This window comes from Pleurodeles waltl, chromosome 2_1 (genome assembly GCF_031143425.1).
Source record: "Pleurodeles waltl isolate 20211129_DDA chromosome 2_1, aPleWal1.hap1.20221129, whole genome shotgun sequence".
Classification (NCBI taxonomy): domain Eukaryota; kingdom Metazoa; phylum Chordata; class Amphibia; order Caudata; family Salamandridae; genus Pleurodeles; species Pleurodeles waltl.
Window position 1 is genome coordinate 220,896,255 of NC_090438.1, and position 25,579 is coordinate 220,921,833.

A 25,579-nucleotide genomic window follows, 5' to 3' on the forward strand; every position below is an offset into this window, starting at 1 on the left:
GCTAAATTGGTCGCCAAGCCAAAAAAAAACTTTGAGGAGATAGATCAGTTGTTTGAAGAGGTTGAGGCAATTCTAAACTGTTCACCTAATCATAATGGTGCCTCCCTCTGAAAAAATGCCCTAGTTCCAACCGGGAAGATACAAGACTATTTTAAGAAAAGGTCAAAGGATCAAGATCTGGACTCAGGGTTGATCAAAAACAGTGCAACCTTTCCAACAACGCACCTGCTATCCGTTCCCCCCACAAATGCTACAACAAACATGACAAATGTATTGGTGCACAGGAGTGGATGTCCTCATGCGGGAACAGAGGGCAAGATCCCAAATCCTGCCATATCACTGAGTCCTGTGACCAACATGATCTCGAATATACCTTGCAGAAACCGGTTTGAGGCCCTAGCCGAGGACGATGAAACTCCTAGAGTTTTTGATACAATAACAGATGATATCAGCAAAGAAGCTACCCATTGCACTCTGAAACCAGTCCCTGTCTCCCCTCCAATTCACCCTGCCACCGAGCCTAGCAATGCCCTTATACTTCAGAGGATAGAAGAAGTCAGATCCCTGGTACTACAACTGGTCAAATGTTTCCGGGAGAGCTTAGAGTGTGGATCTAAGTGCAATCATAGGGATGAAGAGGCGAACATAAGCCATCCAATGCCTGATCCAACACTATTAACCCAGCTTGCACAGGGGGGCCAGGTTACCGATTTACAAAAGGAGAAGACATATCGGGTTGGCTCAGATGGGAATGTAGCACGCCCAGAATTTAACACCACACAGGCGAGCCAATATTGCAAAAGACCACTAGATGAGGGGGATACTATGGGAAACCATAGTGCCATTAATAAACTCCCCACAGGGCCCTCAAACTACCTGCCAGCAAAGAACCGTAAACAGATTGACAATCTCCCACCCAGGAGGTCCTATGCCATTCCTAATGACAGCGACCTACTTGCTCCCAAGTATGCTCCGGTTGTTTTAATGCCCCTTCCCTTCAGAGGATTCCTCACGACCCAGTCGTATTGCCAAAACTCCAACGCCTTAAGCCTGGAACTAATACTCTCTTTTCGAAACAAGTTCCGAAACTGCTTCCGGGACTCAGTGAGGATCATGAGTCTAGGGTTAACAAAGTAATCCACTGGGTACGACACCAAAGAAACTGTCTATCAGTTATACGTTCAGATATTCGTAACACTAAGCGGTGGTGTCCCTTAGGATCAACATACGATGCAATTTCAATCGAGTTTCATAATAGATCCCTGGTAGAAAACCTTGTTCTGTTTAATGACCGAACTCTCCATCTTATGGAACAAAGAAGGGGGTACATCACCTTAGAGACAGTACTAGAGATGGAAGACCAACCACATATTTCTGATTACTCACGCAACAACTCAACCAGCAATCAGTCCAGGCATGTCGTTTCTATTAGGTCTAACCCTGTATGACTGGCAATAGCCCAGGGACCAACTCCCGGGACTAGTCTAACGGAACCCAGTCCGATGATTTCTGATGGACCTACCGATACAGAGTCGATTTCCGAGAGGCTCAACCCACAGTCACCAACCCCGGTCCTGGAGGAAAAAGGCATATCAATCATGACGTGGAATCTAGCAGGCGTTGGGAGGAAATTAGGCGACAATGACTGGTGCTCGTATATCAACACCCAAGACATATGTCTTTTTCGAGAAACGTGGACCAAAGAGCAGACCACCCTAGACGGTTTTCTTTCTTTTAATGTGGCTGCTCAACCCTCCAAAAACCGACGGGCAGAGCCAAAGGTGGACTTTTGATGCTAATAAATAAAACTGTGCAGTGCACATATAAGACCCTAAAGTTCGATAGCCCACATCTGATGGGGCTACAAATTATGTTCCAACAGGATTTCACCATAACGTTTGTCAATATTTATGCCCGCTTGGTTTCGCGAGGGGCTGAGTCCCTAGTCTTAAAACAGCTTCTTGATTTTCTAGACACCCTGCAATCAACCTCCTACCTAATAATAGCTGGGGATGTAAACTGCACCTTTGAACCCTCTGTGATACTAACTGGTCTCACAGAGGATGAAGATGAAACATGGGGGATTGCACAGTTGACTAGTGACAACAACTGTGTTAATTCTCGTGTAGCTACCCAATTGCATCCCTCTGTTTGAAACATGGCCTCAGGGCATGCAATGGCCGAATGCCCTCTGACCTGGATACTGCACCCACTTTTAAACGTGGTTCAATCACAAGCGTAATTGATTACTTTCTAGTGGATGTGAGACTGTGGCCCTTTCTGAATGATATGAAGGTGGACGCTAGAACCGAAAGCGACCACTATCCCTTGCTACTCTCTATGTCAGGTGATGTTTTTGGTAGAACTTCGAACCAACAAACTGCTATGGCCCATATTCCTACCATGAACATCACATCTATGAAGGTCAGGTGGCCAAAGGTCCAGTCAAACCCTTACCTGCTACGCAAGATTTATCAGGCCTTCATAGATATTCTTGCTCCATATAGTGACCACGACTCCAATGATATACCCTTCTTATCTATACATGAAAATATGATCACAAGATTACAACGCACATTCTATAGGAAGGTTGGGACAAGACATCAAGGAGCTAACTCCAATACATGGTTTGACGAGTCCTGCCACATGGCTAAGAAAGGATTAAAAGGTGCCCTCTTGAACGGTTCCCACGGGGAAATACTATTAGCTAGACGTACTTACAAAGAATCCATCACCCGAGCAAAAAAAACCTGGGAAGACACAACTTGGCAGAGTTTACTGGATGCTACTCAATCCAACAATAATAAATTGTTCTGGGAATTGTTAGGCAAACAAGAGAAAGAGGGCAGGATTGGTGTGAGAAGCCACATACAGCCAGAAAAATGGGTGGACCATTTCTCCGGCCTATACAGGAAAATTGAGACCCCCATAATCTTAGCTACAGGGGAAGCAGACCAAGATCTTCCTTCTACCCCTGACGAGCATAATGGCCCAGCTCCTCCTGTAGGGGGCACACATGTTTTTAAGAGCCACACCTGCTTTACTACTAAAGAAACAGCTAATGCTATTAGTTCTTTAAAACTTGGGAAAGCTCCAGGCCCAGACAAAATTCCGGGGGATCTCTACTCGTCTGAACCAATAGTCTGGACTTGGTATATCAATACACTCTCTAATAAAATTGCCGAAGGGGGGCAGATCCCCATGACATGGAAGGGTGCAGAAATTATCCCCATCCATAAAAAGGGTGATGTAAACCTTCCGACAAATTACAGACCAATCAGTTTAATCGATAACATCCAAAAAATATTTGCCAAACAAGTTCTAGGTAGATTAACCAATTGGGCCAAAGATCAGAATATCCTTTCCCCTCTCCAAGCTGGATTTCGACCAAGGATCAGTACAGTAGACCAGGTCTTTAGACTGGCCATTCTGTACTGGAAGTATACAGCCCTGGACAAACAACCATTATACATTGCCTTTGTCGATTTGAGATCAGCATTTGATCTGGTCCCGAGGGAAAAGTTGTGGGAGGTGTTAAAAAAAATAGGGACTCTGGCCAGCCTAATCCAACTTTTAAAGCGGTTGCACGAGGACACATATGCGCAGGTGAGATGGGGGAACCTAGGTGAACTAACGGACAAAATCCCCATAAATAGGGGTGTTCGCCAGGGTTGTGTGTTGGCACCTTTTTTATTTTCTATCTTTATTAATGAGGTTGTACAGGTTTTAATGACGTGCCAGAATGATGCCCCCACCCTATGTGCTCAAAAAATTCCAATCCTTCTTTTTGCTGATGATTCTATTCTTATTTCTAAATCTCCCATGGGCCTTCAAACTCTTATCAATAGATTTAACTCCTTTTGTCGAGACTACGGCCTAGAGCTAAACCATAAAAAGACCAAGCTAATGGCGTTCCACTCAGGAGTGCGGAAGAAATGCACTATCCATTCAGAAGGGAACCTCTTGGATAAGGTTTCCTCCATTGACTACTTGGGCATAAGGATTGCTGATAATTTAAACTGGGGAGAACAGATCAACAAAAGTGTGGGCCACCTGCAGCATGGTGCGGCATCAATCCTGCGCTTCTACAGGGGTACGACAGCAAAAACTGTCTCCCCTGCAATTAAGATCTACATCGCCAGAGCACAGGGTGCCGCTGCATATGGAGCAGAGGTCTGGGGTTTTGCGGACTGTAACAGGCTCACCATTAGTGAGAACAGTTTTGCGAGGTCATTGTGTGCTTGTCCTCCTAGTACTCCACTGATACCACTGTTCTTAGACTTGGGCCTGAGACGCATAGCCGATCTAATTATCTTAAGACCATTATTATATTGGATACGACTATGGACCAACCCCGAACTAGACGTTTATAAGACCTCACTCCATGACCTGCTAAAGTGTCCCAATTCAACCTCCAATCCTTGGGTCAAACATGTATCCAGTTGGTTTAACAAACTCGGCCTCAGCCACTTTTGGGAGGAACCCCATAAACTAGAAAAGGCTCACTCCATTGTGCTGAAACGCATATATTGGTCCTATGTATGTAATGACCATATTACCCACAGAACCTATGGCACCTTAACAAATCGCTTCACAGATTTTAAGTGGTATCCACAATTTGAACCATACTTAGACAACATCCCTGACATCTTTGGTAAAAGCTTATATGCCAGATTCCGTTTCGGGTCACTGCCGTTGAAGACATTGATGTGCAGATGGGGTACAAAAACAGAAACAAGTACATGCCCAGCTTGTGGTGCAAAATCAGAAACGGTTGAACATTTTATGTTTTTTGCCCTGTATACTCCCTTCCCAGGTCTAAGTGGATCTGTCATATTTGCCGCGATATGGGGATAAGAGATTGTGCCTCTGCTTTGAGGATTTTAAAAAGTCACCATTCCACAGTTTTAATACTTGCTGTTAGTAAATATTTATTAGCAGTATGGCGAATACGCAATTCCATTGTAAAGACTGTGTTTTAATCTAGAGCCTTACTTTTATTCTTTTACTCTTACAAGAACTGTAGGAAGGGGGTTGGAACCGTATTATATGTATTATGTGTATTATGCGTACTGAGAACTTAATTAGACTATGCTTTTAGGAATCCATGTTCCACAATAACTTTTATCTATGTTCTATAATATTATTATTATTGGTTTTATTTTTATTCTTATTATTGTATATTCGCTTTGATGATTGATTGATCGAATAAAGCATGTCTTAAACAGAAAGGTACTTTATTTTTATGACAATATGCCAAAGTATCTCAGTGAGTACCCTCAGTATGAGGATAGCAAATATACACAAGATATATGTACACAATACCAAAATATGCAGTAATAGCAATAGAAAACAGTGCAAACAATGTATAGTCACAATAGAATGCAAAGGGGGCACATGGGGATAGGGGCAACACAAACCATATACTCTAGAAGTGGAATGCGAACCACGAATGGACCCCAAACCTATGTGACCTCGTAGAGGGTCGCTGTGACTGTAAGAAAACAGTGAGGGTTAGAAAAATAGCCCACCCCAAGACTCTGAAAAGTGGGTGCAAAGTGCACCTAAGTTCCCCAAAGAGCACAGAAGTCGTGATAGGGGAATTCTGCAGGAAAGACCAACACCAGCAATGCAACAACGATGGATTTCCAGATGAGAGTTCGTGTGGAACAAGGGGACCAAGTCCAAAAGTCACGATCAAGTCTGGAGTGGGCAGATGCCCAGGAAATGCCAGCTGTGGGTGCAAAGAAGCTGCCACCGGATGGTAGAAGCTGAGGATTCTGCACAAACAACAAGGGCTAGAAACTTCCCCTTTGGAGGATAGATGTCCCACATCGTGAAAAGTGGTGCAGAAGTGTTTTCCCGCAGAAAGACCACAAACAAGCCTTGCTAGCTGCAAGGGTCACGGTTAGGGTTTTTGGATGCTGCTGTAGCCCAGGAGGGACCAGGATGTCGCCAATTGCGTAAGGAGACAGAGGGGGCGCCCAGCAAGAGAAGGAGCCCACTCAGAAGCAAGCAGCACCCGCAGAAGTGCCAGAACAGGCACTACAAAGTGGAGTGAATCGGTGCTCACCTGAAGTTGCACAAGAGAGTCCCATGCTACCGGAGGACAACTCAGGAGGTTGTGCAATGCAGGTTAGAGTGCCGGGGACCCAGGCTTGGCTGTGCACAAAGGAAATCCTCGGTGAGTGCACAGGAGCCGGAGTAGCTGCAAAACAGGCGGTTCTCAGCAATGCAGTCTGGCGTGGGGAGGCAAGGACTTACCTCCACCAATCTTGGACTGAAGAGTCACTGGACTGTGGGAGTCACTTGGACAGAGTTGCTGAGTTCAAGGGACCTCGCTCGTCGTGCTGAGAGGAGACCCAGAGGACCGGTGCTGTAGTTCTTTGGTGCCTGCGGTTGCAGGGGGAAGATTCCGTCGACCCACAGGAGATTTCTTCAGAGCTTCTAGTGCAGAGAGGAGGCAGACTACCCCCACAGCATGCACCACCAGGAAAACAGTCGAGAAGGCGGCAGGATCAGCGTTACAGTGTCGCAGTAGTCGTCTTTGCTACTTTGTTGCAGTTTTGCAGGCTTCCAGCGCAGTCAGCAGTCGATTCCTTGGCAGAAGGTGAAGAGAGAGATGCAGAGGAACTCTGATGAGCTCTTGCATTCGTTATCTAAGGAATTCCCCAAAGCAGAGACCCTAAATAGCCAGAAAAGGAGGTTTGGCTACCTAGGAGAGAGGATAGGCTAGCAACACCTGAAGGAGCCTACCAGAAGGAGTCTCTGACATCACCTGCTGGCCCTGGCCACTCAGAGCAGTCCAGTGTGCCAGCAGCACCTCTGTTTCCAAGATGGCAGAGGTCTGGAGCACACTGGAGGAGCTCTGGGCACCTCCCAGGGGAGGTGCAGGTCAGGGGAGTGGTCACTCTCCTTTCCTTTGTCCAGTTTCGCGCCAGAGCAGGGCTGAGGGATCCTTGAACCGGTGTAGACTGGCTTATGCAGAGATGGGCACCATCTGTGCCCATCAAAGCATTTCCAGAGGCTTGGGGAGGCTACTCCTCCAAAGCCCTGACACCTTATTCCAAAGGGAGAGGGTGTAACACCCTCTCTCTGAGGAAGTCCTTTGTTCTGCCTTCCTGGGCCAAGTCTGGCTGGACCCCAGGAGGGCAGAAATATGTCTGAGGGGTTGGCAGCAGCAGCAGCTGCAGTGAAACACCAGGAAAGGCAGTTTGGCAGTACCCGGTTCTGTGCTAGAGACCCGGGGAATCATGGGATTGTCTCCCCAATACCAGGATGGCATTGGTGGGGCAATTCCATGATCTTAGACATGTTACATGGCCATATTCGGAGTTACCATTGTGAAGCTATACATAGGTAGTGACCCATGTATAGTGCACGCGTGTAATGGTGTCCCCGCACTCACAAAGTCCAGGGAATTGGCCCTGAACCATGTGGGGGCACCTTGGCTAGTGCCAGGGTGCCCACACACTAAGTAATTTAGCACCCAACCTTTACCAGGTAAAGGTTAGACATATAGGTGACTTATAAGTTACTTTAGTGCAGTGTAAAATGGCTGTGAAATAACGTGGACGTTATTTCACTCAGGCTGCAGTGGCAGGCCTGTGTAAGAATTGTCAGAGCTCCCTATGGGTGGCAAAAGAAATGCTGCAGCCCATAGGGATCTCCTGGAACCCCAATACCCTGGGTACCTTAGTACCATATACTAGGGAATTATAAGGGTGTTCCAGTAAGCCAATGTAAATTGGTAAAATTGGTCACTAGCCTGTTAGTGACAATTTGGAAAAAAATGAGAGGGCATAACCACTGAGGTTCTGATTAGCAGAGCCTCAGTGAGACAGTTAGTCATAACACAGGTAACACATACAGGGCACACTTATGAGCACTGGGGCCCTGGCTGGCAGGGTCCCAGTGACACATACAACTAAAACAACATATATACAGTGAAATATGGGGGTAACATGCCAGGTAAGATGGTACTTTCCTACACAACCCCCCCCCAAACGAAGGACAATAAGACTAGCCATGACCTGATGAGTCTTCATTGTCTAAGTGGAAATATCTGGAGAGTCCATCTGCATTGGAGTGGGTACTCCCAGGTCTATGTTCCACTGTATAATCCATTCCCTGTAGGGATAATTTAGGGTTTTCACCTTTCATTTGTTTTAGCCAAAGTAGAGGTTTGTGGTCTGTCTGAACAATCAAGTGAGTGCCAAACAGGTATGGCCTCAACTTCTTCAGTGCCCAGACCACAGCAAAGGCCTCCCTCTCTATGGCAGACCAACGCTTTTCTCTAGGGGTCAACCTCCTGCTGATAAAAGCAACAGGTTGATCCTGGCCCTCAGAATTAAGTTGTGATAAGACTGCCCCTACCCCTAATTCAGATGCATCAGTTTGGACAATGAATTTTTTGGAGTAACAGGGGCTTTTTAGGACAGGTGCAGAGCACATGGCCTGCTTCAGCTCCTCAAAAGCTTTCTGACAGCTAGCTGTCCACAATACCTTTTTAGGCATTTTCTTAGATGTGAGGTCATTAAGAGGGGCTGCAATGGAGCTATAGTTCTTTATGAACCTCCTGTAATACCCAGTGAGGCCTAAGAAGGCTCTCACCTGGGTCTGAGTTGTAGGGGGAACCCAATCTATAATAGATTGGATTTTCCCCTGAAGTGGTGCAATCTGTTCTCCACCTACCAGGTGTCCCAGATAAACCACTTTCCCCTGCCCTATCTGGCACTTTGAAGCCTCGATAGTGAGGCCTGCCTTTTGCAGGGCCTCCAAAACTTTCCATAGGTGGACCAGGTGATCATCCCAGCTGGAGCTAAAGACAGCTATATCGTCTAGATATGCTGCACTAAAAGCTTCCAGCCCTTGCAGGACTGTATTCACCAACCTTTGAAAAGTGGCAGGTGCATTTTTCAATCCAAAAGGCATTACTGTGAATTGGTAATGGCCTCCAATGGTTGAAAATGCAGTTTTTGCTTTTGCATCTTCTGATAACTTGATCTGCCAATACCCTGCAGTCAAATCAAAAGTGCTTAGATACTTGGCAGATGCCAGTGTATCTATTAGCTCATCTGCCCTGGGTATAGGGTGAGCATCAGTTTTGGTTACCTGGTTGAGACCTCTATAGTCTACACAAAACCACATTTCCTTCTTTCCATCCTTGGAATGAGGTTTTGGTACAAGTACCACAGGAGAGGCCCATGGACTTTCAGAGTGCTCAACCACTCCCAGTTCAAGCATTTTCTGTACTTCTTGCTTTATGCAGTCTCTGACATGGTCAGGCTGCCTATAGATCTTACTTTTGACAGGCAAGCTGTCTCCAGTATCTATAGTGTGCTCACACCAAGAAGTGGTGCCTGGCACAGTAGATAAGAGTTCAGAAAACTGACCCATGAGATTTATGCAGTGGTCTTTCTGCTCAGCAGTAAGACAATCTGCCAAAACTACACCTTCCACTAGAGCATCTTCTTCTGTGGAAGAGAAGAGATCAGGGAGAGGGTCACTCTCTTCTTCCTGTCCCTCATCTGTTGCCATGAGCAGGGTGAGATCAGCCCTGTCATAGTAGGGTTTCAGGCGATTGACATGGAGCACCCTAAGGGGACTCCTGGCAGTGCCTAAGTCAACTAAGTAGGTGACTTCACCCTTCTTTTCAACAATTATGTGGGGTCCACTCCATTTGTCTTGGAGTGCTCTTGGGGCCACAGGCTCCAAGACCCACACTTTCTGCCCTGGTTGGTACTGAACCAAAACAGCCTTCTGGTCATGCCATTGATTTTGGAGCTCTTGGCTGGCCTGAAGGTTTTTACTGGCCTTTTTCATGTACTCAGCCATCCTAGATCTTAGGCCAAGTACATAGTCCACTATGTCTTGCTTTGGAGCTTTTAAAGGTTGTTCCCAACCCTCCTTAACAAGTGTTAGAGGACCTCTCACAGGGTGTCCAAATAGGAGTTCAAAGGGGCTGAAGCCCACTCCTTTTTGGGGTACCTCCCTGTAAGCAAAAAGGAGGCAAGTTAATAGGATATCCCATTTCCTGCGGAGTTTTCCAGGGAGTCTCATAATCATGCCTTTGAGAGTTTTGTTAAATCTCTCCACCAGTCCATTTGTTTGTGGATGATAGGGTGTGGTGAACTTGCATGTCACACCACATTCCATCCACATGGCCTTTAAGTAAGCAGACATGGGGGGGCGTGGTCAACATGGCGGCCGTAGCGGACGTGTGAAAGCGAGCTCCGCTCACGGCCCACCAATTATTTGCAAAATCCTGGTGTCCCTGCAGCCGTCTGGAATCCAAAATTGGCTGTGAAGGGTCCCCGAACCCCGATCGTTAATCCACCCGAAGATTGGGACAATCGAAGCAGGCGGTGCGGCACCGTGCGAGAACAGAGCGACAGGGGAGGAGGCCTTCCTCCTTTGGCGGGGTCCAGCACCGCGGCCCAGAGGAGGCCGTGAGAAGCCGCACCGGACCGCGGACTGGAGCGGCGCCGGGACGACGCATCCCTCCCCTCACAAGCAAGTACGACCCCGACCTCGCGGACTGGAGCGACGAACCCCCCTCTTTATCCTGCGCACTAGGGTCGAACAACGTGCACGGTAGTACGAAGAAAGCGCGGTGCACGCGCCACGGTACCACAATCGGGACGCAGGGGTAACTTTCCCGGCGCATCCCACCACTGCTGAGCACAGTTCCCGGGAAGGACGATGGAGCGAAGACGATGAGGGGTGGAATAAAGAAAGACATAAACAGCACAGACACCTCTCCCGCGGAACGCGGGCGATAATCACAGGAAAAGTGACCGGAAGAATACCTGGAGAAGGAGCGACTGCTCCAGCAAATCGAACACTACACCCCAGAGCAAGGAAAGGCGAAAATTGGACGAGCGCAAGTATGGGCAAAACCAAACCCCCGAAGACGCACTCCAATGCAGAAACAGAGGCTAATTCCCTCGAAGGAGAAACAGTGATACAAACGGACGCTCTGCAAAAAATGGCCGAAGCCTTGGCCGCCCACTCAGCACAGTTCGACAAAGTACTGCAGGAGGTACTAGACACAAAGACCTCACTAGAGGGAAAAATAGATTCAGTGGTATTGGAAGTTAATCTCCTTCGCACGGATCAACGGAAATTGTCAGAAAGAATCACCATAACTGAAACGGAACTCGAATCGGCCTTGCCAACAATAGTAGAGCTAAAGGCCCAAATTCAACGAATGGAAAGCGACATAACTTTGTTACAACGCAGAGCTGAAGATGCTGAGAGTCGCTCACGCAGAAATAACGTAAGGTTTCTGGGGGTCCCGGAACGCACAGAACTCCCGAATTCCAAACACTACCAGGAAAAATGTCTAAGTGACATGGTGCTATCTCAAGCTACACCACAAACACTAGTAATAGAACGCGCACATAGGATTCCGGGTGGACCACCCCGTCCAGGCGCCCCACCCCGTCCACTGATAGCTAGGTTCCTAAATTATAGGGCCCGGGACCTAGTACTGCAAAGCTTCCGTAACAAATGCCCGGTCCGCATGGAAAATGTTGAAATAACAGCATACCCTGATTATACGATAGAAGTTCAGCGCAAACGTGCCACCTTCACCAAAGTAAAACAGGTACTACGTGACAAAAATATTGCTTACTCTCTTATGTTCCCAGCCAGATTGAGAGTAATAGATGGCGACAGGACTCTATTCTTCCCATCAGTGGGAAGACACGTGGACATGGCTACATGCTAAAGGCCTGGTGGACCCAGTGACGGAACTTGAAGGGCATGATGAGTGGTCGGTACAACGCTCTGGGAGAAAGAAAAAATCCAGCTCCAGGATCAAAACTAGACCATCAAAATCACAGGCTGCAGATGCACAGGCACAGGCCCTCAAAGCAGCAACAAAATTCTCATCATCGCAATCACCGATCAGAGCCGATAATAAAGACTTAGGGGGTCATTCTGACCTTGGCGGTCTTTTCGCAAGACCGCCGAGTTACCGCCGCGGTGAAGACCGCCGACCGCGGCGGTATGCCGCTGTGCGCATTCCGACCGCTGGGAGCGTTCCGCCGGAAAACCGCCAGCAGCCACACTGGCGGTCGGCGGGAAGGTGGAGACTGGTCAACCTCCACCGCCACGCCAGCAGAACACCGCCCACAGAATTACGACCCACATTTCTGTGTGGCGGTCTTCTGTTGGCGGTCTTCTGTTGGCGGTCACCTCCCCATGGCTCCTGTCGCCTCCCGGAGGACCAACGCACAAGGTAAGTTGATCGTCCGTGAGGGGAGGGGGTGGGGGGGTGTTTTGTGATGTGTGCGTGCATGGGGGTGTGCGTGTGAGTGTGTAGATGGGGTGTGTGAGTGCGTGCATGCGGGCGGGGAGTGCTGCTGTGCCTATGGGCAATGTGTGTAGTTCGGCGGGTGCGCATGTCGGCATGTATGTGTGCGGGTATGTGTCCCCGTTGTGTATGTGTGTGTGTAGGGGGTGGGTATATGTGCATGTTGGGGGTGTGTGCATGTCGGGGTGCGTGTATGTGGATGTCGGGGTGGGGGTGGGGAGGGGGTTCGTACCACCTCTGGGGGGTGGCAGGGGGGTGGAGGGTGTGGGAGGAGGACTCGGGGGGGCAGTGGGGGGTGGGGGAGACCCCTATCAGTGCCAGGGAAGGAATTCCCTGGCCCCGATAGTGCCTACCGCCATGGTTCGCATGGCGGTTCCCGACAGCCAGAAACCGCGGCGGTAAGCAGGGTCATGATACCGTTGGCGGTATTGGGTCGACCGCCGGACCGGAGTGCGCAGACTCCAGCCCGTCGGTCATGACCGCCGTGGCTGTCGGAGTGGGGAAGTGGCGGTCGATCGCGGCGGTGACCGCCGCGGTCAGAATGCCATTTTTTTGACCGCCGGTCTGTTCGCGGTCCGACCGCCGCCTCTCCGCCGACCGCCAAGGTCAGAATGAGGGCCTTAGACTCCAATTCTTCGCAAGGTCACCCAAGCCCTTCTTCGTCGCCGCTCATGTTCGGCCCTGCACTGACTCCACGCACAGCGGATGACTTATGAAACTATACAGGCAAATTATGTAAAGTCAGGACATTACATAAATAAGACCACAGAAAAGCAACACCTGGGGACGCAACTGGAGAATGCCTACCTGGACCAACAGGATATAATATGCACAGTGCAGACCAAATCTCATTGAGAGCTAGAGTGGCAGATGACTGTTTGGTATGATAAATAATAACGGTCCAGCTTCAAGGTGTCGGAAGGTGTCAGAAGCAGCGATGAAGCCGGACGATCAAGACGTGCAGGGACACAGGAATATCCAGGTGGGCCACGGACAGCGGTAAGCCTGGTTCTCTCACGACCACGCCTCCACATCCAGTAGGATTACCGAATGGACTTGAGACTGTACAATGTTAGATACGGCACCAGTTGGGCCACACAGTTAGTCACAGTTATGTATTTTGTTAGTATTAGGTCGCCAAAGTATACATACCACAAAGGGTCACAGTCAAAATGCCCGGGAGAGAGGGGACACAGGGGGAGGATACAGAACAGAAGGGGATTAAAAATCAACGCAACAAAGTCAACACGGGCAGTAACACTAACTCTATGGCCACTTACAATATCTTAACCTGGAATGTGCGAGGGATGGCTAATGCAAATAAATGCAATAGAATATACAGCTATCTTAAACGACATAAAATTCACATAGCAATATTGCAAGAAACACACCTCACAGCAGAAGAACTGAGCAAATTAGACAGGAAATGGTCGGGAAAATATACGGCACTGACACATCGACATACACACGAGGCGTTCTAGTATGGATAGCTCCCAATGTTCCGTACACAGTAAAGCACACGCAAATAGACAAAGACGGGAGATATATCCACCTGAGTGGGTAATTAGACGGGAAACAACTATGCACCACAGGCATATACGCACCTAATATTAAACAGACTGAATTCCTACTATTCACTTATGCAATACTAACATGGGATCCACTGATACCTAGCATATGGGGAGGAGATTTCAACTGTGTACCTGATGCAAACATGGACAGATCCCACCCCCCACTAGATTGCGCACCAAGTAGAAGGTTATCCCAAGCATTACGAAACTGGATGACAGATAGAAGACTATGGTGGTCATTCTGACCTCGGCGGTAAAAGGCGCCCACCGCCGGTCAGAAATCCTCCATAATTCCGCTGCAGTCGCGGTAACCCGCCACGGTCATTCTGACCCGCAGCAGCCAAACCTCCGAAAATCCGACAGCCACAACAGACCGCCAGACCAGCGGTCGGCGGAAAAGCGGAGGTGACCAAACCTCCACCGTCACGCCAACAGAAATACGCCCATGCCATTACGACCCACGAATCCACGCGGCGGTCATTCAAACGCGGTTTTCCATTGGCGGTACACACCGCCGCGGTCAGAATACACACAAACGAACAAAACTCAGCCACATTGGCCGATTTGAATTCCACACACCTGATACACATACACACACCACTCCCACACACACAATACAATATAAAACACACACCCACATCACCCACAAACCCCTACGACAAAAAATTCAGAAAGAAGCACCGAGAGACACATCATCGAACACAGAATACCATCACACAGAGGCACACTACACCATCACCCACACAATATCCACACACAAAACAACACACACCACCACACTCAACACACTTAACTACACATACTCCACCCCACACATCATACACACCACTCCATGGCACCCCAAAGACAGCCCCGCTTCTCAGACGAAGAACTCAGGGTCATGGTGGAGGAAATCGTTCGGTTAGAGCCCCAGCTCTTCGGCACACAGGTCCAATACACCAGCATTGCCCGGAGGACGGAGCTATGGCAGAGGATTGTCGACAGGGTCAACGGTGTGGGACAGCACCCCAGAAATCGGGAAGACATCAGGAAGCGATGGAACGACCTACGGGGGAAGGTGCGTTCCATGGTATCCCGGCACAACATCGCCGTGCAGAAGACTGGCGGAGGACCCCCACCTCAACCCCCACAATTTACAACATGGGAGGAGGAAGTCTTGAACATCCTGCATCCTGACGGCCTCGCAGGAGTCGGCAGAGGAATAGACACTGGTAAGTTGAAGCTTCACTACTGCTTCCCCCCCACCTGCATGCCAAATCATACCCCAACCCTCACCCCCATCCTCGAACCCCACCCTCACCCCCACCCCCATCCTCACCCCCACCCTCACCCTCACCCCCACCACCATCCTCACCCCCACCACCATCCTCACCCCCACCCCCAGCACACCTATTCCCTGCCAATGTCTCACCATCACAACCCACACATCCCAAAACCTAGGCCTGCATGCGTCCACTAAGCATGGACACCCATCACCAAAGCATGCCCAATGCATATACACATCCCCCCCACAAGCCACCCTCACCAAAGCCCCCACACACGAATACCAGCACTTGGGGACACGGGAACCCACAGATACACCCATATGCCACACATTGAAACTATAACCATACCTCTATACCCCTGCAGGACCCGACCGCCAACACACCGCCACGGAGGGCCCAGAATTCTCCACACCCCCCACCCAAGAGGCCGTCAGCGATGACAGCAGCTCTGTCGACCTGGACACCGATGACCAGCCCGGACCATCGGGGACCTCTGGACAGTCGGTTCCCCTCAGACAGCCACAGGCCACCACAGAACCAAACCCCTCTGGGAACACCAGCACAGCTCCCACCCAGCGGGCCCATGCCTCTGTCCCCAGGGCGCGTCAATCTGCGGTGTGTCTACCACTACAGGGCACCCAGGATAACCCACCACCCCAACAACAACAGGGACCTGGGGGCAGTGGTAGTGGGCACACCGGCCAGGGGGCAGAGGCCCAGGGAAACAGGGCAACTCGGAGGGCAGCTGTGCGACAGGGGGGGGACGGGCCCAGGGAACCCACTCTCCACGAGGCCCTCACCACCATCATGGGAGCATACAACCGCTCCCAGGAGACGATGGCGACGGTACTGGCCCGGTTCCAGGAGATCCAGGTACTGCAGGAGGAACACTATCGGGGGTACAGGGAGGACATCAGAGCCCTCACCTCCACCCTGGTCACCATGGTCGGGTTGCTGCAGGACCTCATCAACACCAGGACGGACACTCAACACCAACAAAGGGCCCCTGCCACTAGCCTGGACCAAGAACAGCCAACCACCTCCGCCGGCGCTAGTGGTCAGGAGGCCCCCGCACAACAGCAGCCCACCAGACCCCCACCTCCTGCAGGAGAAGAACCACCCCGCAAGAGGGCCCTGAGATCTCGCAAGAAGACAGAGTAGGATGTCAAGACCCCCGCCAGCAAAGGATACCACCTGATGTCATCCCACTGTCCCACATTGTCACCCTGTCCATCCTTGAACTGCCCATGCTCCATCTCTCCACAGGCCTCTAGACAATGCACCTGTGTGACTGTTACTCTGGACTCTGCCATGGACATTCCTTCACCATAGCCCCCACCCACTTGAAACCACCCATCCCATTTTGAGCACTTAAATAAACACCCATTTAGCACAAAACGATCTGGAGTCTGGCTGTGATTTCAAAATATTGTAATTGACATGACATTGCAAATATGTCCTTGTACATAGTGAAGTCAACAAACAGCTGCCACAAAGCTGTAGTCCATGGGGAAACGAAGCACAGGACTCGTAGTGGGGACCCCAGATCTGAAATAGGGAGGGAAAAGCCACAACTCAGTCATCATACACTGGGGCAAATAGACAGGCAGCAGAGATGCAGGAGAGTAGTTCACATTCACTAAATTATGTTTGAATTGTTACCTGTGTCCTATTGGAAGTACTGTTCAATGATTCTGTCCCTGTTGTCTGTTTCAGCCCCGTCGTCTTCCTCCTCGTCACTCTCCACAGGTTCCACAGCTGCCACTACACCACCATCTCGACCATCCTCCTGCAGGAAAGGCACCTGGCGGCGCAAAGCCAGGTTGTGAAGCATGCAGCAGGCCACGGTGATGTGACACACCTTCTTAGGTGAGTACATTAGGGATCCACCTGTCATATGCAGGCACCTAAACCTGGCCTTTAGGAGGCCAAAGGTGCGTTCGATCACCCTCCTAGTACGCCCATGGGCCTCATTGTACCGTTCCTCTGCCCTGGTCCGGGGATTCCTTACTGGGGTCAGTAGCCACGACAGGTTGGGGTACCCAGAGTCCCCCAATAGCCATACACGGTGTCTCTCTAGCTGTTCCATCACGTAAGGGATGCTGCTATTCCTCAGGATGAAGGCGTCATGCACTGACCCAGGGAACTTGGCATTTACATGCGAGATGTACTGGTCAGCCAAACACACCACCTGGATGTTCATGGAATGGTAACTTTTTCTGTTCCTGTACACCTACTCCCTGTCTCTTGGGGGAACCAAAGCCACATGGGTCCCATCAATGGCACCAATGACGTTGGGAATATGTCCAAGGGCGTAGAAATCACCCTTCACTGTAGCCAATTCGCCCACCTCAGGGAAAATGATGTAGCTCCTCACGTATTTCATCAGGGCAGACAACACTCTGGATAACACCTTCGAAAACATGGGCTGAGACATCCCAGAAGCAATTCCCACTGTTGTCTGAAATGACCCACTTGCCAGGAAATGGAGTACTGACAGGACCTGCACCAGAGGGGGAATCCCTGTGGGTTGGCGGATGGGGGACATCAGGTCGGGCTCCAGCTGGGCACAAAGTTCATGTATAGTGGCACGGTCAAGCCGGTAGGTCAGGATAATGTGGCGTTCTTCCATTGTCGACAGGTCCACCAGCGGTCGGTACACGCGAGGATTCATCCGTCTTCTCGCCAAACCCAGCGGACGGTGCCTAGGAAGGACAACATGGAGCACAGAGTCAAGCAACCCACAGGTACGTACTCACAGCTTGCACAGTAAACGATTCTCTATGCAGTGAATGTCGTGTCTGAGTGGCTATGCAAGGCCTAGGCCTGTGTGACGCAGTTGAAATTGAGCCATGTGGACCCTCGAAATGGCGGCTGCCTGACCTGTGAAGTGTGACAATGGGATGTGAGGTCAATGCGCTGGCGTGGCACACCGCGGCGGTCGGCGGGCGAAGACCGCGGCGCGAAGCCGCATTGGTTAACATTGAAGCCTATGGGTTTCAGGAGCCAATGGCGAAGGGCGCCGGCGGTGGCGGGATGCACCGCCGCGGTGCGCACCGCCGCGGACGTGACCGCCATTTCCTATCTACTTATCCACTTGCGACTTGAACTTTCACAGGAGAGGACCTATACTGCAAGTGTTGCTGTGACCTCGGTCTGGAAGGGACAATGGCTGCTGCGACTGGGGAAAGGGCCCCTGCCTTCACTGGAGAGGAGTTGGAGAAACTTGTGGATGGGGTCCTCCCCCAGTATGCGCTACTCTACGGTCCTCCAGACCAACAAGTGAGTTTAATTCAATATGGATTTGGGGCCACTGGCTGGCTTGGGGGCCTGGCGGGGGGCCTGGCGGGGATGGGGGGCATGTTGGGCCTGGCGGAGGGCCTGGCGGGGGGCCTGGCGGGGATGGGGGGCATGTTGGGCCTGGCGGAGGGCCTGGCGGGGGGCCTGGCGGGGATGGAGGGCATGTTGGGCCTGGCGGAGGGCCTGGCGGGGGGCCTGGCGGGGATGGGGGGCATGTTGGGCCTGGCGGGGGGCCTGGCGGGGATGGGGGGCATGTTGGGCCTGGCGGGGGGCCTGGCGGGGATGGGGGGCATGTTGGGCCTGGCGGGGGCCTGGCGGGGATGGGGGGCATGTTGGGCCTGGCGGGGGGCCTGGCGGGGATGGGGGGCATGTTGGGCCTGGCGGGGGGCCTGGCGGGGATGGGGGGCATGTTGGGCCTGGCGGGGGGCCTGGCGGGGATGGGGGGCGTTGGGCCACTGGCAACGATAATGCAGACAAACTTGAACGTGGTATTTCTCCCTCCCTGTACGTGTCACATAGGTCCGCGCCCATGAGAAGATCGGGATTTGGCGTGCCATCGCCAAGGAAGTCCGGACCCTGGGGGTCCACCATCGACGGGGCACCCACTGCCGCAAGAGGTGGGAGGACATCCGCCGCGGGACCAAGAAGACCGCCGAGTCTCTGCTGGGGATGGCCTCCCAACGTAGGCGGGGTGCCTGCCGTCAACTGACCCCCCTGATGTTCCGGATCCTGGCGGTGGCCTACCCTGATTTGGATGGGCGCGTGAGGGCAGCACAGCAGACACAAGGGGGTGAGTACAAGCATCATCTACTCTGTTGTCGCGCAGTGGAGGTGTCTGGGTGGGGGAGGAGGGCTGTGGGTCCCCCTAGGCCAGGGCGATATCTGTAGGCTGGGCACCCCCGTAAGCCCCTGTGTCCCCAGCCACCACCCTCAGTAGTGTGTCAGTACAGCCATCCCTGGGCCGTGTCATCCATGGGTGCAGTTGTCAACTCTAGGCGTGTAGGGCATGTTCCACGGAATGCGTAGCGGACCCCAAGTGCGCAACTTAGTGCAGGGGGCATCTGTGTCTGTCATGTCCGCTAACTGTACCGGTGATCCATGTACTCAAAATCTCTTTATTTCTCTCTCCCCCCCCCCTTTTTGTTTGTCCTTCTGTGCTTGTGTGCATCAGCATCATCAGGCGGAGGAGAAGTGGCATCGGGGCAGGAGGGAGCTGCATCTCACATGGCCCAGGAGGGCCATGCCACAGAGTCTGACTGGACCAGTGAGACGGAGGGCGAGGGGAGCTCCACGACGGGGACGACTGGACCCTGCAGCGACACGGACACGTCCTCGGAAGGGAGCTCCCTTGCGGGGGTGGCACCATCCGTGCCCCCCGCCATTACAGGTACAGCCGCCACCCAGCGCACCATCTCCGCCCTCCCAGCAGCCCCTCAGCATTCGCCCCGTGCCCGCTCTGCCAGGAAGCCGGGCATCTCCTTCGCCCCAGGCACCTCAGGCCCTGCCCCTGTTACCCCCGCTGCCCTCAGTGAGGAGGTCATTGACCTCCTCCGAACGCTCATTGTTGGGCAGACTACCCTTTTGAATGCCATCCAGGGGGTGGAGAGGGAGGTTCATCGCAGCAATGCGTATCTGGAGGGCATTCATTCGGGTCAGGCTGCCCATCAGCGATCGTTCCAGGCTCTGGCCTCAGCACTGACGGCAGCCATTGTCCCTGTCTCCTGCCTCCCTCTACTAACTCCCTCCTCCCAGTCTCCTGTTCCTCTGCCTGTCCCACCCACACCATCAGACCAGCCTGCACACACCTCAACACCCAAGAGCAGCTCATCCAAACATAAGCACCACAGATCACGCAGACATTCACACAAGCAACATTCCGATGCAGACATGCCAACAGTCACTACCACCTCTGTGACCCCACCTCCTCGTCTCCCTCCTCCCTCCCTGTGACGTCTACACTCACACCTTCATTCACCTCACCATCAGCCAGTGTTTCCATCACCAGCATACCCTCCACTCCAGTCCGCACACGTGCAGTCACCACCCCCACTGCCATTTACACATCCCCTGTGTCCTCTCCCACTGTGTCTGTCACCCCCTCTTCCACACCACACAAACGCAGCCACCCACCCACCCAACAGCCATCCACCTCACGACAGCCTCCCGCTCCTGCACCTGCACCTGCACCCAAAGACAGCAAACTTGTCTCGCCTACAACCACATCCTCTCCCTCCACTCCCATACCCACTGTACCTTCCACTCTCCATTGTCCCAAGAAAATCTATCTCTCTACTGCTACCTTCTTTCCTGACCCTGAGCCCCCCCCCCTCCTTCTCGTCGGGGTAAAAAGAGCACCTCAGCCACCACCAGCCCTGCAGCCCCCTTGACAAGGGTGCAGGGGTATTGGAGCCCACCAGCCCGCAGGTCTGGATCTTCGCCCAGCAGCAAGGGGACAGCCAGCCCACCCCCTGGGAAGAGGAGCAGAAGGCGGAAGGGCCGCCGCCGGAGCCCGGATTCGATATCCCCCCAGGACACTAGCCAGCCACCGTCAACAGCCACAACTCCAAAGGGAGGAAAGGGCCACAGACTCCCGACTAAGGAGGGCAAGGGCAGCAAGGCGGAGAAGTCAGGCAGCAGGCCTGCTGCCCATGGAGGACCCGTCACAGCTGCCCAGGAGGAGCCCGCAACCCCCATAGCCGCTGCCCCGGGAGGAACCGGCACAGCTGCCCCGGGAGAGCCCACCACCCCCATAGCCGCTGCCCAGGGAGGACCCAGCCCAGCTGGCCAGGAGGGCCCCACCACCCACAGCCCAGGTGGGCATTGAAGGAGCACCATCCCCGCTGCCCAGGAGGGCACCACCAGGCAATGAGCAGTTGGCCATAGAATGGCCGCCGTCTCCAGCACCGCTCCGCTGGGGCCCGCCGTCTCAAGAACCGCTGAACTGGGCCCTTCAAGGCAAGAACCGCTGAACAGGGCCCCGCCGTCTCCAGCACCGCTCCGCTGGGGCCCGCCGTCTCAAGAACCGCTGAACTGGGCCCTTCACGGCAAGAACCGCTGAACTGGGCCCTTCACGGCAAGAACCGCTGAACTGGGCCCTTCAAGGCAAGAACCGCTGAACAGGGCCCCGCCGTCTCCAGCACCGCTCCGCTGGGGCCCGCCGTCTCAAGAACCGCTGAACTGGGCCCTTCAAGGCAAGAACCGCTGAACTGGGCCCTTCAAGGCAAGAACCGCTGAACAGGGCCCCGCCGTCTCCAGCACCGCTCCGCTGGGGCCCGCCGTCTCAAGAACCGCTGAACTGGGCCCTTCACGGCAAGAACCGCTGAACTGGGCCCTTCACGGCAAGAACCGCTGAACTGGGCCCTTCAAGGCAAGAACCGCTGAACTGGGCCCCGCCATCTCCAGCACCGCTCCGCTGGGGCCCGCCGTCTCAAGAACCGCTGAACTGGGCCCTTCAAGGCAAGAACCGCTGAACTGGGCCCTTCAAGGCATGAACCGCTGAACTGGGCCCTTCAAGGCAAGAACCGCTGAACAGGGCCCCGCCGTCTCCAGCACCGCTCCGCTGGGGCCCGCCGTCTCAAGAACCGCTGAACTGGGCCCTTCAAGGCAAGAACCGCTGAACTGGGCCCTTCAAGGCAAGAACCGTTGAACAGGGCCCCGCCGTCTCCAGCACCGCTCTGCTGGGGCCCGCCGTCTCAAGAACCGCTGAACTGGGCCCTTCAAGGCAAGAACCGCTGAACTGGGCCCTTCAAGGCAAGAACCGCTGAACAGGGCCCCGCCGTCTCCTGCACCGCTCCGCTGGGGCCCGCCGTCTCAAGAACCGCTGAACTGGGCCCTTCAAGGCAAGAACCGCTGAACTGGGCCCTTCAAGGCAAGAACCGCTGAACAGGGCCCCGCCGTCTCCAGCACCGCTCCGCTGGGGCCCGCCGTCTCAAGAACCGCTGAACTGGGCCCTTCAAGGCAAGAACCGCTGAACTGGGCCCTTCAAGGCAAGAACCGCTGAACAGGGCCCCGCCGTCTCCAGCACCGCTCCGCTGGGGCCCGCCGTCTCAAGAACCGCTGAACTGGGCCCTTCAAGGCAAGAACCGCTGAACTGGGCCCTTCCCGGCAAGAACCGCTGAACTGGGCCCTTCAAGGCAAGAACCGCTGAACTGGGCCCTTCAAGGCAAGAACCGCTGAACAGGGCCCCGCCGTCTCCAGCACCGCTCCGCTGGGGCCCGCCGTCTCAAGAACCGCTGAACTGGGCCCTTCACGGCAAGAACCGCTGAACTGGGCCCTTCAAGGCAAGAACCGCTGAACTGGGCCCCGCCGTCTCCAGCACCGCTCCGCTGGGGCCCGCCGTCTCAAGAACCGCTGAACTTGGCCCTTCAAGGCAGGAACCGCTGGCCCTTTGGCAGACGTGGCAGGGCAGGATCTGTCTCGGGCAGGGCTGCAGGATGTCCTCTGGCCAACATGCCTCCTCCAGTGGCAGTGGAGTCTGTTATGGACTGCTTGGACTGTGGCTTTGCTCTCCCCAGGATGGCCCAGTGGGCAGGCCACCCACTGTATGGACTGTATGGACTGTGGCTTTGCTCTCCCCAGGATGGCCCAGTGGGCAGGCCACCCACTGTATGGACTGTTTGGACTGTGGCTTTGCTCTCCCCAGGATGGCCCAGTGGGCAGGCCACCCACTGTATGGACTGTATGGACTGTGGCTTTGCTCTCCCCAGGATGGCCCAGTGGGCAGGCCACCCACTGTATGGACTGTATGGACTGTGGCTTTGCTCTCCCCAGGATGGCCCAGTGGGCAGGCCACCCACTGTATGGACTGTTTGGACTGTGGCTTTGCTCTCCCCAGGAAGGGCCAGTGGTCATGGAGTCCCCTCGTGGATCTGGCATCGTGTACTCAAGTGGCTGAGGTGCCCCCCCTTCCCTTCCCCCTGAGGTGCCTGTCCTTTTTTCTTTCTGATGCCCCTGCAGTGTTCTCTCCGTGGAGTTCTTGTCGTGGGACTGGGCCTTGCCCCTTTGCTCAGGACCCCTGTGGTCCACGGACAGTGGTTGGACTACATTTAGTAGATGTATATATTTTGTACATAGTTTATTTATTTATTTGGATTACTGCTGTCCATTTTTCAATATATCTGCCCGTTTGAGATCTCTTCTTTTGGTCTTTGCATAATTTCGGAAGGGGGGGGTTTGTGGGTTGTGACAGTGATCTGTGGGAATGCATTGATGTGTGTGTTGTAGTGGGTGTGGGTGGGTGGGTGTGTGCCGGTAACCTTTGCCCTCCCCTGTGTCGTAGGTGCAGTACTCACCGATGTCTTCCGCGCCGCAGGGCGTGCTCCTGGTACAGGAGCAGGTATAGGAGTGCGGGGATGACCTGCAACTCGGGTTCCATACTGCCGGAATCTCGCGTGGTGTATGTGGAGGTGAGCGTTTTCCCGTTCGTAGTCTGTTTCCGCCGTGTTTTTATCGGCGGTGCTCCCGCCCCGGAAAAGGTGGCGGATTGGTGGGTCGTGATAGGGTGGGCGGTACATTGTCTGCCGCCTGGCTGTTGGCGGGGACCGCCGCGCTGTTTGTTTGTTCCGCCGTGGCGGGCGGAGTGTTAATGCGGCGGGCTGTGTTGGCGGTTCCCGCCAGGGTCAGAATTGCATATTTTGGACCGCCGGCCTGTTGGCGGGTTGGCCGCCGCTTTATCACCGACCGCCAGGGTCAGAATGAGGGCCTATATGACGCATGGAGATGCCTACACTCCACGGACAGAGAGTATTCCTTCTTCTCCCCTGTGCACAAACTGCACACCCGCATAGATTTGCAGCTGTGCACAAGCGAGCTCACTCAATCACTAGTCAAGGCATTTTATCTAGGCAAAACAATATCAGATCACTGCCCATTAGTCACCACAGTACGCTGGGGAGGAGCCCACGCGCGCACACTCACTTGGCGCTTACAGACGTCCCTTCTACGGGATCCTCCCTTCCGAGAGGAACTAGCAGAAGGATTAGACTCATATTTTAAAATAAATGCAAATTCGACATCGTCAAGAGCTATAGAGTGGGACGGCCATAAGGCTGTGATAAGAGGCTTGTGCATGGCTACAACAGGCAGAGTTTGCAAGATATTGCATAAAGAATTGTGCGATGTCGAGAAAGATCTTAGGGAAGCGGAAAGAGCAGCAGGACAGAAGGGGGAGGATGAAAGAAAAATAGTCGAGCTGAAAAAACAATGGGCTGAAACTGATGCACGCTTACGAAAATATGATTACAGACATTATACAGCACGAATACATGCCGAAGGCGACCGATCCAGTAGGCTACTGTCCTGGCTATTAAAAGGGGGACAACAACATTCCAACATAAATGCCATTCACACAGATGAAGGCAATATAGTCAATACACAATCAGAAATTAATAAGACCTTCAAACAATATTATGCCTCTTTGTATGAAGCTAAAACCCCCCCGCCCGAACAACAAATCAACCAATTCTTTCAAACACTTCAATTAACCAAACTGACAGTAGAACAACAGTCAGAATTAGACACGCCCATCACTCTGGAAGAGATCCAACAGGCACTGAAACAATTGGCGCATAATAAAGCACTGGGTGGGATGGATTCCCGGCGGGGTACTACCAGGCGTTCGCCAAACAAATAACACCCCCATACTTAGCAATGCTACAAGAAGCATTAGATAAAGGTCACTTACCAGAATCACAACGCGAGGCAATAATAGTGGTTGTACACAAAAAAGGACGCGATCCGTTAGATGTTCGATCCTACCGTCCACTGTCCCTCCTAAACTCTGATTGCAAAATACTTGGGAAGGTACTGGCAAACCGACTTCTCCCATTAATGCCCACAATAATCCATCCAGATCAATCCGGCTTCATAACAGGCCGCAGCACACACACAAATATTAGATGCCTCATCCGACTAATATCTGAAACCCCCAAATTAGACCATCTAAGGACGGCGGTCTCACTAGACATAGAAAAGGCATTCGACACACTGGGATGGCCATATCTGTTGAAGTCCCTTAATGCCATGGGCTTCGGTAAAGTATTCATAAGATGGATAGAAACACTATATGCTGATCCGAAAGCAAGAGTGAAGACAGGAGAAGTTATATCGGAAAGATTTGCAAT